General features: G+C 40.4%; 1 protein-coding gene across 1 annotated transcript in view; it reads left to right on the forward strand.

The window, feature by feature from the left end:
- Window positions 1-823: 823 nt before the first annotated feature.
- Window positions 824-16,602, forward strand: part of AKAP6 (A-kinase anchoring protein 6) — a 509,747-nt gene continuing 493,968 nt past the window's right edge. Inside the window, exon 1 of the mRNA XM_081089857.1 lies at window positions 824-970. The gene's annotated coding sequence lies outside the window, so the exon portion shown is untranslated. The remainder of the gene's footprint in view (window positions 971-16,602) is intronic.

Genomic DNA, 16,602 nt, shown 5'->3' on the forward strand with positions numbered 1-16,602 from the left:
GTCCTGTTTAAATGTGGCTTTTCACACAGTTCCAGCTTTTGTGGGGGAAGGGGCATGAGTAATTTCCTTCTGGGTGTCTTATTGCCCCAAAGAGAGGAAAACAGAGCCCCAATGTTTGGAATGTCAGTGATCTAGGAAGTTTCTAGCAGGTCTGCCACTTGTTCTAACCATGAGGTGTGGTCCCAGAAAAGACACATCCATTTAGGCTGTAGTGGGAAGGGTTCTGCTGGCCAAGGAAAGGGGCCCTACAAGTTAAGGGTGGTGTGCTATACACCCCTGGATTCTAAACTCCTTTCACATGCCTATTTGATGCTAAGGGAGTGCTGGGGCTATTCTGCATGAGAAGGTCCTGTGGACTGGTGTCTAATTTACTATTAGAATCACTTTCTCAGCTGTTTATATTCTATTTTTAATTCTTTTACTTTTTTTGCTCCCTGCTGTGTGTGTGTATGGTTGTCTTTGGCAAATGAGCAAAAATTCTTTTGATAACTTCTAAAAAGGTATTGTAATGTTGTCCAGAGAAGAAAAAGTAATCAAATTGCCTAAGAGAGAAACACTGTCTATCTGAGTTGATATTTGCTCAGTACTAAATCTGCATTTCCCCTTATATTTTCTAAATGTATTACAACAAAGTAGGAGGTAATTTTTATTTTTTCCAAAGTGCCTTCAGGGAAATCCATTTTAAATCTATGGATTTTAGTCCAATGAGGGATCCTCTTCCTTTGGTCTAAATTTTGCATATCGTCTGTTTCTTACAGGGCTTCCGTATTGTCTCAGGCGCCACTGGAAATGCAGCAAGGATTCCTGGCACATCCCAGTTGCCATAGCAACAGCAGCCTTTCCCATAATGAGCTGCATCATCTGAACTGATGTCACAGCATCATGCAGCAGGTCAAACAAGGCATCTCCTAGTATTGCAACCTACAGATGTGCTGTAAACATCAAAAGAAGACGGTGGGAGCAGGAGATGGTGAGCATTAAGTGTGTGGGCATTAATTGCATGGCTGTTTTGTTGGTTAGTCTGTGTCTGCTAAGGCGGAGATGGGGGGATGTTGTCTGCTTAAAATGGACTAGGGAAAGAAGAGCTGTTTTGCCTAAATCTGTTTTTCAGGCTGCTGGGTTAATAAGACAAAGGCTGTAAGACTCCTAAAGGAATCAAAATACATAAAATTATTCTTGCTTCATCCCTGCCTGTTATTTTTAGTGTTCTGATGGAATTTTTAATAAATATACGATAATTTGGGGCAAAACCCCAAATAGGCTCTAAAATGAGCAGCTCATGGTCTTTCAATATTGTAAAGGTATATATTTCTTTTTTATGGGGCAGAGCTAATTGGTCCCCTATTTGCTCTTGTGATTTATGAAATATTTAGTGATTTGCAGTATGAAATTCAGTATTTACCTCGGTTTGGTTTCAGTTTCTTCATGGCAAGGAATGACTGCTGAATAAGCATTTGACATGACCCTGCTGTGAAAGGGGATCTCTCGCATGTTCAAGAGAGAATTTATTAAAAACATGAGGACCCCAAACAAATAAAATTACTAGAGCCTTTTGATTTATCTGCTAATCCTTCAGCTCATGTCCTTAATAGTTAGTGGGAGGACTGCCACGATGTTTTTCCATCAGTAGCTGGTCTCTAAAATAGCTGGAATTGTTTGCAGGCTGACTTGTAACAAGTCTCCTCTCTGCGGCAGTTGCAATGAAGGGTAACCCTGAGGAGAGCCCTTGGAAGTGGCCGTGTTGCTACTCTTGTTTAACTTTATCCAGAATCTGGTAAGATGCAAAAACAGCAGGCTCCTCAGCGATTGTGGTGAATACAGATCTCTGGCTCCGTTATAACCTCAACTCAATTCTGAAACTCCAGATAAGCATGCCTCGTCTTCATTTCAACTCCTAGCTCTCTCTCTTTGGGCATCTTCATTGTATTCTTTCCCCCCTAAAAAACGTGGCCTGACAGTGTCAGATAAGGAGCAGTCTGTTGCCTTTTGTTTTGGGAAATGAAATTGATTTCCCTGGTGCAGCTGATTGCTACGAAGGGAGAGAAAGGAGGAGGCACATGTCAGTTCAATTGATCAATATGTCCACTTGGAATCAGGGAGTGGTCTTTTGGTTCAGTGCTGTGAGTTGATAGTTTTTATTTGAAAAGTCTCACAGGAAAGAATAGCAACCCTGAGTTCCTCCTCTTTTAGGCTGCTTGCTGAGCCTAAAAGAGATGTATCATAGGAAGCAGGAAGGGCAATAACTCTAGCCAGCTTGGAGTGATAAAAAATATATATTTTATGTATTTATTAATTTTGCCTAGAGTCAAGTGTATTGGTCCCATTAGGCACTAGCTGGAATGAAAGAGCTCAGATTTTAATTAGTTTGTTTATACCCATCACACACATGCTACTCTCGGTCCTTTAAGCTTATGTGGCTGACAGGCAGCTGCTGGGATGGGAGAGGTCAGCTCAGCCTGGCTTTATGGCAAGCACTTAGGAGCATGGATTGTTCACTGCCGGCTTTTTTTGTCACGTAATGTGAACAGAAAGCTCTGCTGGGACTGCTGGGTGAGAACACAGCTAAGGCAGAAGCTCTAAGGTGACAGGGAGGAGTGCTAGATGGTGATGGGGGAAGGGAAAGTGTGTTTGGTGACTGGATTATGAGTCTGGAGAGAATCTCTCAGTGCCCATTAAAATTAGTTTCAAGTATTACTTCCAAGGAAAAGCAATGGAGAAAGACTTGTTTGGGAACATGGATTGCTAGGAGTAAACATGACCAAAAGCAGCATTTTAATGAGGTTTTTATTTGCTTAATTTTTATTTCTTTTGTCTAACAGTGCTCTCAGCTGCTTCATCATGGGTGATTTGTACAATTACTGGAAGTCTCAAAGCCAGATTCCTTAAGGGCTGTGTTAGAAAAAGTGGAGTCATGCTTTGAGAGTAGAGTAGGCGCTGGTGGGTGTGGGCTGCCGCAGTTATCTGTGGAATATGCTTCTAACTCAGAGGCGCCTGCAATCTCCCCCTGCCCCTGCAAATGCTGAAAAGGCAGTTACCGTTCCCCAACTTTATGCTTTTTGTGTTCTGTTTGCTCCCGGAGAACAAAGCCCTGGTAATCGGAGCTGTCATCTTGGTGTTAGTTTCTTCGCAGAGGGCCACAGCCTTGCTGCTCTTTGATTAGCGGTGTGTCTTAATTACTGGCTTAGGCTATTTCAGTTGCCTTAGTTTTATTTTTAATGTATCCCCAAGGGGTGGATGGGACAAGTGAGTATGGGGGAAGGGAGAGATTGCTGTATGGCTGCATTGAGTGGCGTTTCCCCGGAACTTCCTAGAATTTAAAGAATTTTGTTTCACACTGATGAGTGAAAGGTCAGCATGACCATATTGACTATGTGGCCACAATTAAGATGATGGAAACCTCACAAGGAGCTAACCACCTCCTTGCTTTTGGTTTTACTTGTTAGTTTTACTTTTTTTTTTTTTTTTTTTACTGAATTATACAGTTATAGAGAAGTTACTTCTTTATAGTTAACTAGGCCATGGTGGGAATCTAAAAATAATAATTATAAGAACCACAGCTTTCCTTTATTCATTTCTTATTATGTATCAGACACTGGACTAAGCATTGCATGTATCTTATCTGATTCTTAAATGGCATCATGAGGTAGAGGGTTAACCATGTTACTTTATAGGATTAGGTACTATTATTCACATTTCTTAGCCAGGTTAACAGAGTTGGCTAAGGGCACATAGTTAAACATTTATTGGTCCAGGATTTCAAACCAATGTGATTTGACTAGGGCATCCTCATGCTTACCCACTCATCTTGGTTTTATAACATCTTAACTGTGTACACTATGCAGATCAGTCATCTTTACTCTACCACACTCCCCCCACTCCTTCTCAGTCTAATTGGAAAATCAGATTTCACATGTAGAATGAAATCCCATTTACAACACTAAGATCAGTTTTACTGCAGGGATGAGCTTGACTCTTGGTCATATCCTAATTTGATCCCAGAGATTTAAATAATGCAGAATTGATGCTCAGATTTTTTGCCACTACCCTTGCTTGACATATTTTTCTAGCAGAACTTGCATATGGGAAAAGCTACACAAATGAGCGTGGGCATAATAGAGTTGCACTAAAAGCGGGTCTTACCTGAGTCAGTAATGATTCAAATTTGTTTCACCTGTCTACCTGTTTTATCAACTTCAGGAGTCATGACATTTGCATTCCTTGGCAACACTAGGCAAGGACAGAAGAGAAAACTTATCTCACAGCCAGGAAGGTGTACTCTGAATCCACCTCTTGGGTCAAGAAGATAAGAGAGTTATTTTGCTGAGTGTATCAGTGGCTAAATCCAGACGCTGCCTATCTCCGACAAAATACAAGAATGACAGTCTTGTGTAACATCCTGGAAGCCTTGTGTTTAAGCAGAGCTGATACAGTCATCTGTGCATCATCTTGCCCATCCCCAGCTACCCACGCCCAGCATCATTATTGGGCTCTAAGGGGTGTTCTTTGTTTGACTGTGGGGCTAATGCACGCACTGATAGCATATTGATATTGATTCCAGTGTGGTGAATACTTAGAAATAGTATTCCACAGAGCTCAGTCGCCTTTTCTAGGTTCTGGGAAGAAGTTCACCTCTGTCCTAGCCTGCTCCAAGGAGGCCCCAGTTCTTGTCTGCATGAGCTACAGGAATGAGAAGCTGATCAGAAAGCAACAGAGTTATGAAGTGCAGTGACTATGGGAATTAAGTTCCAATTAGGGAGTAAAAAAGCAAGTGGACGTTAAGGAAGTTGGTTGTCCTGCTACATGTCTCATTTCCTTCTCTTTCCAACCCTAGAACTAGTGAATAATAACTTGTTTTGATCCTATAGATTCAATTCAATTCCTCAAGTATTTATTACTATGTTCCAGGAGTAACAGTGAATAAGGCTGATGTAAATCTCTTCCCCCACCACATTCTAGAGGGGGAGACAAAAATAAACAGTTATATTTGTAGTGGAATAATTTATTCTCTCTGATATTGTAATATTATTTCTATTTACTTCTATGTGCTAATAAATAAACCCATTATCTCTGCACATATCTTTGCAGATGCATATATGGCCCATATATGCTGGTAAAATCACAGCATTAACTAATAGCTTTTTTTAAAAAAAATGTTTTTATTGATTTTTTTTAAAGTGAGAGGAAGGGAGAGGATAGAAAAATAGAAACACCCATGAGAGAGAAACATCATCGATCAGTTGCCTCTTGCACGCCCCTTACTGGGCATTGAGCCTGCAAACCAAGCATGCAACCTAACTAGGAATTGAACTGTGACCTCCTGGTTCCTGGATGGATGCTCAACTGCTGAGCCACACCAGCTGGTCCAGCTTTGTGTTTTTTTCCTGATTGTGTTTGGATTAGAATATTTCTGGGTGTGGACAAAGCCAATATGGCATTAGCATTTTGTTGGCATAAGCTATCCTAAACACTATAACTGTAATCAACTGTAAAAAAGTACATGTCTATTTCAGTTGACATAAGTAAATATGAAAGTTTGTGACAGATTAGTTAGATATTTTTTATTTTTATAAAAGATATTTTTCAGCTTTAAAAACTGTGGTTGTTACAGAATATTCATAGAGGTATAACGTACAGCATAGGGAATATAGTCAATAATATTGTAATAACTATGCATGGCATTGAATGAGTGCAGGATTTATTTGGATGATCACTATAATCACTGGAGTGTATACCTGGAACCAATATAATGATGTATGTCAACTGTAATTGGAAATAAAAATGATTAAAACAAAACAAAACAAAACAGCAAGACAAAAAAACTGTTTGTCCAGACAGCCCTATAAAACTAAAGTTCTAGCCAGCATGCCAGTGAGGGTATGTGCCACACTGGGGTAAGTGTACCAGTCACCTCCCGCCATGAGCAGCCTGTCCATTCACCCTGGTGCGCCTTACAAATATCACTTTAAATGGGAAGCATTTCTCTACATTATCATATTAACGAATGTATTGAAAACTATCATTGTACTTTCATGGAACTTTTCAGGTGCTCATTCACTCGTGTACAGGGTATGTCTGACTTGTGACAGTCACTTGCAGATTGACTATTCCTCTTTTATGGCAATTGCACACACCCAACTCTATAAATGGGATGTGGGTGGGAAGGCTTTTCAGGGGAATATAACTTTTCATAGGACGTTGGCAATAGCTACAGACTTTTTAGGTATTTTGAATTAATGAGGTAGATTTCTTCCCCTGGTTGGTTTTAAGACTTGCAGTGGACAAATGAGAGACTTCGTTTCCTTTGTGAGCCACCGCCATGTTTTATTCTGTTCTTCCGAACTCATGCTCCAAACTCCTCCCGTCATCTTGCAGCTGCTTTGAGTCACAGGGGAAATGAGGAGGGAATGTGGAACCTCTAGAACAGGCTCATGAGCTGAACCTGGCCTGCAGCTTGTTTCGTGTGGCTCTTGGACAGGCTTTATAGGGCCTTGTGCTTAGCAGGATGCACACTTGGTTTAATGCATCTTGAAATTCTTAATAATTTTTGAGCCCGGAATTCTGCATTTTCATTTTACACTGGATCCATGTAGCTAGTCCCATATGATACTTTTGATATAAAAATAAATGACATAAACACATCTGAGTTTTAGGCTTATCATTAAGATTAGATGGTGTGGCTCACTTGGCAAGACTTGACTGCCTTAAATGGAGCAGTATTCTCCCAATCTTAGTGGTCTCCACAACCTCATCCATTTATCCCACTGCTGCTGCTTGGGTCCTGGAACAATTCTAATAGAAATTGTGGCGCTTAAAAAACTAAAGGACCATTGTCAAAACAATCCAGAGCAAAGGCCCCGTGCATGGTAATTTAGAGGCACCCATGGCAATCAGCGCCACGCACAGTAATTCAATGGCACTTCTTTTATAGGCAGTAGGGGACATACTACATTACACTTGAAGATATTTGGTAAGTCAGGCTTATTTGTCACCACCATTGCTTTCAGGGGAGAAATTAAATCTTCTTTGCAAAGCAAGCTAATTAACCATCCTGATGGTTCATTGTTTATATTATTTCTCCTGCCCTTTGTTTTACTACTTGATTACTTTTATCACCTTCTTTGTTTAACTCTCATTTAAATTACACAACATTTTTATGCAGGCTGGCTAGGTATTTTTGCCTTTTTAGTATTATCCTTTTATTTTATTCCCTTTCCTGGAGCCTGGGGGCCTATAATTGGAGGTTATAATATTACAGGAGGAGTTCACATTTTTTTTTTAATTAAAAAGGGAATTACAGTCAATATTTATAATGAACCCTCTCCAGTAGGGCAGTTCTAGCCATGCTGATGTTGATAAGTCCAGATCTGCCGTTACTGCTTATACTAATGAGAAGCTGGAGACAGACTCCTGGACCTTATAGTAGTGAAGCATTCTCACCCATCATGTCACAATGAGAAGTGGCTATATTAATCTACAGATGTGCAGAAAATTCTTAGAGAATTAATATGAATGACCGCACTTGCCATACAGGAAAATGGACATTTTTAAAAATATATATTTTTATTGATTTCAGAGATGGAAGGGAGAGGGAGAGAGAGATAGAAACATCAATGATGAAAGAGAATCATCGACCAGCCACCTCCTGCATGCCCCCACTGGGGCCCGGACTCACAACCCAGGCATGTGTTCTTGACCGGAATTGAACCCAGATGCTTCAGTCCACAGGGCGATGCTCTATCCCGGGAGTCCTCAAACTACGGCCCGCGGGCCGTATGCAAATACAAATATTGTATTTGTTCCCGTTTTGTTTTTTACTTCAAAATAAGATATGTGCAGTGTGCATAGGAATTTGTTCATAGTTTTTTTTTAAACTATAGTCCGGCCCTCCAACGGTCTGAGGGACAGTGAACTGGCCCCCTGTTTAAAAAGTTTGAGGACCCCTGCTCTATCCACTGAGCCAAACCAGCCAGGGCAAAAGGACATTGTTTTTTTTTTGGGGGGGGGGAAGGGGTTGAATGTAAACAAGGACCTGAAAAAACTAAAAGGGTCTCTTGTTATCTCTTAGAAGACAGGTGGAATAGAACTCACAGGGTCCTCTGTACCCTGAAATAATCCTAATGGCCGCCATATTCACCATTGTATAAGCTGTAGAACCAGGTGTTTCAGATAACTACACCAGTAGTCAACAATCAACAAACATGTGAAATGTCTACCATGTCCAAGATCATGTGCTGAAGGAACATACACTTTCAAATTAGGATGACCAAAGAAAGGCATGCACATGTATGTTACCTGGACAGCTTGTCACAGATTTAACACCAGGTTGCTTGGGATCCGCTGGGGAAGGACCTGATTAGCTTTTCCCTTGTTCTGCAGGCATCGAGGTGGAGCTCCAGGCACATTCAGGGCTACCCTCTTGTCTTCTGTTTTTTTATTCAGTTGCTTGATTTAAATGGTTTTTTTCTTTAATAACTCATTACTCTTTCTGGCCCACTCAATATTATTGCCCTCTCCCACCTCAGCTTTTTCAGTTCATAGTGCTTATTGCTTCTACCCTACCAGTCTCCTTCACTGCCACCTGCAATAGCTCTGAGCCCAGCATCACCCTTCCCATCAGCAGTCCCCCAGGCCTCCGTCTCTCCTGCCACTGTTAATTCCCATTACATCAGCATAAACATAGCCCATCCAAAACCAAATAACTGCAGCTTGTAAGTAATCTGCTCACATTTAGCTTTTAATAGTTAATTCAAATATTGTACTGTATTTAAACTGTTTTTTTGTTTTAGTGTGAATTAAAAGGGAATGACTCTTTAAAACTCAAATTAGCCACTCTTTTTTTTTTTAAAAAAAATATGTTTTATTGATTTTTTTACAGAGAGGAAGGGAGAGGGATAGAGAGTTAGGAACATCGATGAGAGAGAAACACATCGATCAGCTGCCTCCTGCACACTCCCCACTGGGGATGTGCCCGCAACCAAGGTACATGCCCTTGACTGGAATCAAACCTGGGACCCTTGAGTCCACAGGCTGATGTTCTATCCACTGAGCCAAACCAGTTAGGGCAGTCACTCTTGTAAGTAGTCTGTGTGGGACATCAACTAGAAATAACTAAAACAGCAGCCTTATTACTAGGAGACTATATGTAGACATGAAAATAGGTGTGCAAATGTAGTTTTATAATAATTTGTCCTTTAGTGTTATTATTACATTGCATTTTCAATTAAAAATAAATAAAAATGAGGGGAAGGGGTGTTGGAAAGGTGGGCAGCACGCAAGGTACCCGAGAGATGCACATTTGTTCAGCTTTGGCTAGGAGTGGCATGCAGCTTCTAGAACACTATCAGGGAACTCCTGTCTCAGAAAAGCAGCTGTGTGAAGAGAAAAAACAGTTCTGGAAATAAAGGTAAAAAATAAAACAACCACAAAACCAGGCATGATTGCTTAGAGAACTAATAATGAAAGTGGTGAATTAAGGTATTATTGTTTTCACTAATTTAGTAATAAATAATTGGTAACATGATTTTCAAACATTTGAATTTTGACTAACCAAACTGAAAAGGTGTTTAGATTTAGGGCCTCAGGAGAGGGCGTCAGTAAGAAGGGGAACATGGCCATTGCTCTCCCAGGACCACCTCTCTCACCACTAATCTCCTGCATAGAGAATATCAGTCAGTAAACATAAATATGTGTAAATTGCTGGATTTTCAGATTCAAACATCTAAAATAGAAACTTCTGATTTGGGGCAAGCTATTGAAAAAAAACAAAACAAAACAAAAAACAAAACAACAGCACTTCAGGTTTGGTAATGTGACCTTTCCATCGCCATTTGAGGTTCTGAATCTAGAGTATCTTTGAAAAGGATCGTTTGTTTTTATTTCCAGCTGTTATACAGTGCTCATTTTGCTCACCTTTATAGACAATTAACCTAATAATATAAACCAGAGCAAAGAACAAAAAGAAAAACCCTCTAAGAAGTTAAAAATAATATGGAGAAACGTGTCTCTTCTTCAGCTGGCTATGTTGCCTTTTCCTTGCTCCTCTGCCTCTTAGCCCGGTAGGTGGGTTTTGGAGTTAGGTGTATTTACCTTTGAATCTTTGCTCTAACAGAAAATTATTAGATCGGTGACCTTGAGTTTCTTAAAGTGTCATTTTCCCCATGTATAAAATGGGGAAAATATTCATTTTACAGGATGAAATGAAGTATTTTTACATAAAGTTATTGGCACAAAGGTAGTATTTGATAAATACAAGTTATCATTTCACTACTGAGAAGTAGTGAGATAAAATTATTACTCCCCCCCCCCAAAGAAATGTAATTTTTCCTCAACTCCAATCCCAAAACCAAGAAAATAATTTTTAGAGCTTTTGTTAATGGCAAGAAAACCCCTTTAATAATTTTTAAATGCTTATGCTGTGTTAGTCACATATATTATATTACTTAATTTCATTTCCTTGCTTAATTTTTCTCCATAACACTTATAACCATCTGCAAACTTCACAATTCACTTATGTATTGTTTGTCACCCTGAAGTATAAAGCATGTTGCATGAAGGCAGAGATTTTAGTCTATTTTATTCATTGATGTTTCCTTAGCTCTTAGAATAGTGCCAGGCACATGGTAGGTACTCATAGATATTTGTTCCAAGAGTGAATGAATTCACATAGCCCTGTGAGGAAGGAAGCATGACTGCATTCCATATGTAGAAAATGAATTCTCTTTTGCAGTGATGCTTTCCAAGATTCTAAACACCCTTGAATGATTCTTGCTATTTCATATAGCATGCCCAGAAACCCTTGTGGCTGATGGTTAAAGCATCATGCACCGCCCAATTTTTCTACATTCTTCCACTGAAAGTAGGGATGTTGCCTCGGCAGTTCTGATGGGCTCCTCTTCTCTACGAGGTTTCTATGAGGGACCTGGGCTTTCACAGGTCATTTGAAAGATACATTGGTTCTTCTAGCTGTCTCTTTCTTTGCATTTCTTTGGTGTAGTTGAGTCTCCTTCAGGAACAATTATTTATTCTCCTTTAAATCATGAATCTTAGCTGTAAATCTCGGATTGATTGATGAATTGGTGGATTTTTGAAAGAATCGTCAAGAAAAGCACCAGATAGGGAGAATGATATGCTATAACAGTCAACCATTCTTGCTATTAAAATGCTCTAATGAGAAATAAAGCAAAGCACAAGCACACAACAATACAGTTGTTTGGCCAGAAGAACATTCAGCCTCACAAGTGAAGGAAATAAGTAAGAAAGCTGATCTAAAAGAGGGATGCAGTCAAAATGGTTTGATTTTCAAGAAAAAATTTCATACCTGCTCACTGAGAAATACTCAATTCAAAAGCAAGACGTATTTTAAATGTCATACTTTTGAACTGTTTTTCAGTGAGCAGGTGTGAGATATTTTTCCTTGAAATTCAAACCATTTTGACAGTATCCTATTTTTAGAATGCCTTCCTCTTTAAAAGGGTATAACAATATCCAACAATTTCTCATGGCAGGCCCTTACATCCAATATCCAAAAGCAATTAGAAAAACATCCTGGGAGAAGGCAGTGTTCTGGTTATACCATAATAATAACAGACTGAATAAAAAAAATGTAATGCTGTTAAAATTAAAAACTCATAGTGTTTTTACTTTATGGTTATGAAACATATTTAATACATTTACTTTGAGCAACCTCATCATACTACAAGATAAAAATTATGCCTCATGAAAATTTTCTTACACCTGCAATGCATCCCATGGCTGTTATAATACACAAGGACATTATTGTGTTTACAAAGCATGTTATTCTGATATTTTAAAGAACTCTGAACTGGAAGTAAGGAACCTGAATTTTAGTATCTGCTGTCATGATCTTCCTGAACTTTAATTTCTTTCACAATAAAACAAGAAGGTTAAATTTAAATGATTTTTTGTTTCCTTTTAGCTCTAGTATTTTTGTGGCTCACTTATAAGGATCTCTGTGTCTCTCTGAACTCTCTGACTGGAGTACAGCCTTATCTTCAATCCCATCCTTCAGGGTAGAGACTGGGTGTCATCCTCAGCCTTCTAGTCCATCTCTCCCCTCACCCAAGTCCTGCTGAGTCACCAAGTCCTGTAGAGTTTCTAACTCTCTGGGATTTGGTGAAAATGCGCTTAGGATCACCCCAAATAATTTTTTGTTGTGTAATATAGATCCAGGGCATGCTCTTCACCTCCGGGCTTCCCCTTTTCTAAACCATAGACCTGATATTATTAGAGATTTTCTCACGGCAGGCCCTTACATCCTCACGATCTTTCTAGCTGTGCTCTGAACCTTTTCGAGCTCTGTTCAAGCCTGTGTCCAGGGCAACGTCAGGTATCCAGTGTGGCTGGTGTACTGTGGTGAGGAGGGGAGAAAATGCGGGGTGAGCACTGAACTGGGGACTGTAACGAGCAGGAGATGTGTTATCCTAGATGAAAAGAGTTTGTTATTTTTTTCACTTTGAAGTAAAAGTTTATCTGATCAGAGAGTTCCAAAGTTGCTATATAAAGTTACTACATCCTGACTCAAGAGGATTACATACTGCTGATTTCAGCACCAGAATGTATTTCTTTTTTGTAGGCATGATTCTCATTTGTCTTTTGAATTAATTCCAATGGACAGGAGCCAGTTTTAACTCTGTGGCCCACAACAGTGGCATTGTTCACAGTAATGTTCACAAGAGAGCAACGCAGCAGCCTTTTTTCTCCTTGAAGGAGTAAGACGCCTGGTTCCCATGAAGAAGGCAGGTGGCCTGTTTTTGAGCTGGGCTTGGGGTCAATTAGATCTTCTGAGTTCACATCCCCGTCGCACACCAGCTCTATGCCTAGGGAAAGCTGCCTCGCCTTTCTGGGCTCTGCTTTTCTTCACCGTACCTGCCCTGCTAAGCGTTGTGTGTAAAGCACCTAGCACAGTTCCTGGGATACAGGAAATGAGTTCTCAGGAGTGGTCAGTGGAGGCTGGGGCTATTCATAATGTAAAAGGAGGACTACCTGGGGACAGCTTCACTGCCTGGCCTTGTTGTAGGAGAATTTCTGTTCCACTCCCAGACCTGTGGGATTTCAGTGGTCACTTTAGTCTTGTACCAGCATCTTGTCCAACAATGTGATTGTTCCCTAAATTGGACAGGAACAATCACATCACATGATCAACATCTATACTAATAAAAGCCTAGGTGGTCCTTGCACCCTCACGTATGACGTTGTCACAAGATGGCTGCCACAAGATAGCTGCGTGCATGGGGGTGATCAGGCCGGCAGGGGAGGGCAGTTGGGGGCGATCAGGCTAGCAGGGGAGGGCAGTTGGGGGTGATTGGGCTGGCAGGGGAGCGGTTAGGGGCGATCAGGCTGGCAGGCAAAAGCAGTTAGGGGCAATCAGGCGGGCAGGTGAGTGGTTAGGAGCCAGCGGTCCTGGATTGTGAGAGGGATGTCGACTGCCGGTTTAGGCCTGATCCATCCCCTGAGGGGTCCCAGATTGGAGATGGTTCAGGCCGGGCTGAGGAATCCCCCCCCCCCCCCACACACACACAAATTTCGTGCACCAGGCCTCTAGTTTATATATAATATTTTATCTTTCTTAAGCTTCTTTTCTAATTTGGGGAAAAGTTTCCATAGAAAATTATTTTGAGCTCAGTGAATAATAACTTACTGTTAAAACTCATAATCTTGTCAAGGGGAATTCCACATTTTAAAATGTGCATTTACTTCTTTAAACAGATTTAATTCACATGATGTGATGAACACCCAGGAATTAAAATGCTCTATATAGTTAACTTCATATTTTCCCCACAGGTGTTGAATATGTAAGCAGACACAGGGGTTATGCATCCATGCTCAGGGGACAAAATTGCCTAGAGGGGTTTTCCCAGTACAGGTAAAGTTTTACCTTGGAAATGATTATGTGATTTAGCAATGAAAGGTTACTATTCCTTACTCTGTCTGCTGTGGTGTAGTATGGTGCCTCTCAGCTTGAATCGCCTTCCTCACTGAGCTCCAGACATGTCTAAGCACATCTACTGAACATCTGCCCTGTGTCTGTGATGAGTTGATGGTCTGCCCCATCAGTGGCACCAGAATCAGAAGACATTTCTGGAGAGAACTCATCCTAAGAGAGGCGGAGTGATTCTGAGCCCAGTATGCTGTGGATCACAAGGAGGCATTCTCTCTTGGTCATTCCCTGGCGTCAGGACTGAGTCCTATAAAAGGGAGTGGCCAGTGGGCTGTACATGTGAGCTCCTCCACTAAGGAATCTGTACCTCATTTCAGCACAAGAGCACTGCTTTAGCAGCCTTCAGCAGAGTGTATTGTACAAGAGGGAGAAAGGCATGTTTCCCCCTATCCACAGATGCTGTAATCAGAGGTTTCCAAATTCTTTTTTTTGAAATGTTTTTACTGATATTTAGAGAGGAAGGGAAAAGGATAAAGAGATAGAAACATTGATGAGATGAAAGAGAAACATCATTGATTGGTTGCCTCCTGCATGCCCCTACTTGGGATCGAGCCTATAATCCGAGCATGTGCCCTGACCGGAATCAAACCAGTGACCTTTTGGTTCCTGGGTCGACACTGGTCAGGACCAAATTCTCCTGGTTGATATCCTAATCTGTTAAAAAATGTCTAAACTCTCTCTTGTATTAATATATTATATATTTTATTAAACATACACAAAAGTAAAAATTAAAACGGATAAAACAAAAATTAAACAGAAACTCAAATATTTACCTCACACTCTCCAAGGTTTGCCTGACATCTCCCATGGAGTGAGCCCCCTCCCTGCAGACCACTGCTCTAGAGCATGAGTGGGAGGTGCCTGCTGGGAGCAGGAAATAGCAGCTCTTCCTGGCAAATGCTGTAATGAGTGTGGGCAGCTCTTCCTGCCTACACTGTCATGAGTGTGTGCACACATGAGACCCATGCTGAAACTTCATGAAATTCTACCGAGGGCCCTCTTTTAGGTAGCTGACTTTGGTGAGGTAGGTAATAGAGGAGAAAAGGTTAAGAAACAGAAAACTATATTACCAATAATGTCACTTCATTTGTACTTCCAGAGTGGTGAGCCCTGAGAAAACTTGGGTAATACAAATAAAAAAATATTTCTGAGATAGTATGTTTGTACTGGACTCTAGAGTTTACCATTGGCTTTTGTGTGTAACTCCTTAACAACTCTATAGGGTATAAAATTTGAGAATTCCTGTAAGCCAATTTCATCACACCCAGTTCTAAGGTTCTTTTTGATGTCATACTAGCCACCCAGGAAGTTTGAGATGATGATAGCTGCTCTTCCACAAACTGATTATCAAGTTGTAATAAAAGCAAGCCTCAGACCAACATTTACCATACATTGAGATATTTATTAGACTAACATTCATTAGTAAAGTTGGCACAACATATTTCATACAATCTGTAGGTTTGATAGAGGCTCAGCTCTATTTCATTTTAGGTGCTCCAACTATATATTGAGTAAAAGTTTTGCTGGAGGTAGGAGTCTGCGTCATTTAGTAAGCATTATGCAATTAGGAATTCTTCTACATCAGTGATCGCAGACCGGGACATAGTAGGGATCAAGCTTTAGATACCATTACAAGGAGTACATCTCCTCCGAGGATTCTTATCCTTTCTTCTTGAAAGTGTTTCTATAATTTTTTAGCGAACTCACATGCTATGAATACCTTTAATATCTCCAAGGAAAATCCATTCCTAACTTTAAGTTTGCTAAGTGGTATGGTAAAGCAATGGTTATTGATAAAGTAAGAGTGAGGACATCTCATTTCTGATATAATACTGGCTGGCACATACCTTCTCCCCCCCTCCCCACTGGACTGTATATTCCAGATATCACTTTAGCTGACTATGTCTAGAAATGGAGTTTAAATTAATTGTAATACAGATCACAGATTAAAGTATTTAAAGTAAATTACAGATCTTGCAATATTGCGTTACCATTTTATGTTAAAATTTATGATCTGTGATTTGCAAAGTGTATTAGTTGGTGAGGAATGAATAAAATATGAACCTAGGCATAAATGACTCTCAATCCCATGCTTCCTTTGTAAAACAAATGCACTTGGTTATATGAACTTCCGGTCCTGGCCTCCAGGGATCAAATCCCTCTGCCCATTGACCACCTTTTAATAAAGTCTAAAGTTTAGTTAATAGGAATATTTCAATGTTATAAAGTAAAGAATCTGCTAATTCTGCTGACTTGGGCCCTCCTGTACCTCTTCCTGAGGGGAGGAAAGACAGTCCCCATCAGAATTATGAGACTTTTCTTAAATACTCAAAAGGTGGCTTTGGTTACTTTGTTTCTTATAACTTTTTTCCTTAAGGAAATTGGGATTGTTTTCCAGGGCCTGGGGGATATTTTTGTAAAGCCACATGATCCCTGAAGGGCCATCAGTAAAGGCCAGGGACTGTTCTGGACAGTGAGATGGAGATGAAGGACTATACAGGTGAAGGATCTAGAGGAGAGAGCTGGGTGGGATCATGCTGGGAGCAAAAGCAAAAAAGTTCAAGGTGGGCTAGACCAGAAATATGTTATACAGGTGCCAGGAGATTTTAGAAGTTGCAGCCCATAGTAGGGATCAACTGGCTTTG

The sequence above is a fragment of the Myotis nattereri genome (assembly GCF_964212035.1).
Source record: "Myotis nattereri genome assembly, chromosome: 1".
In the NCBI taxonomy this organism is placed as follows: Eukaryota; Metazoa; Chordata; class Mammalia; order Chiroptera; family Vespertilionidae; genus Myotis; species Myotis nattereri.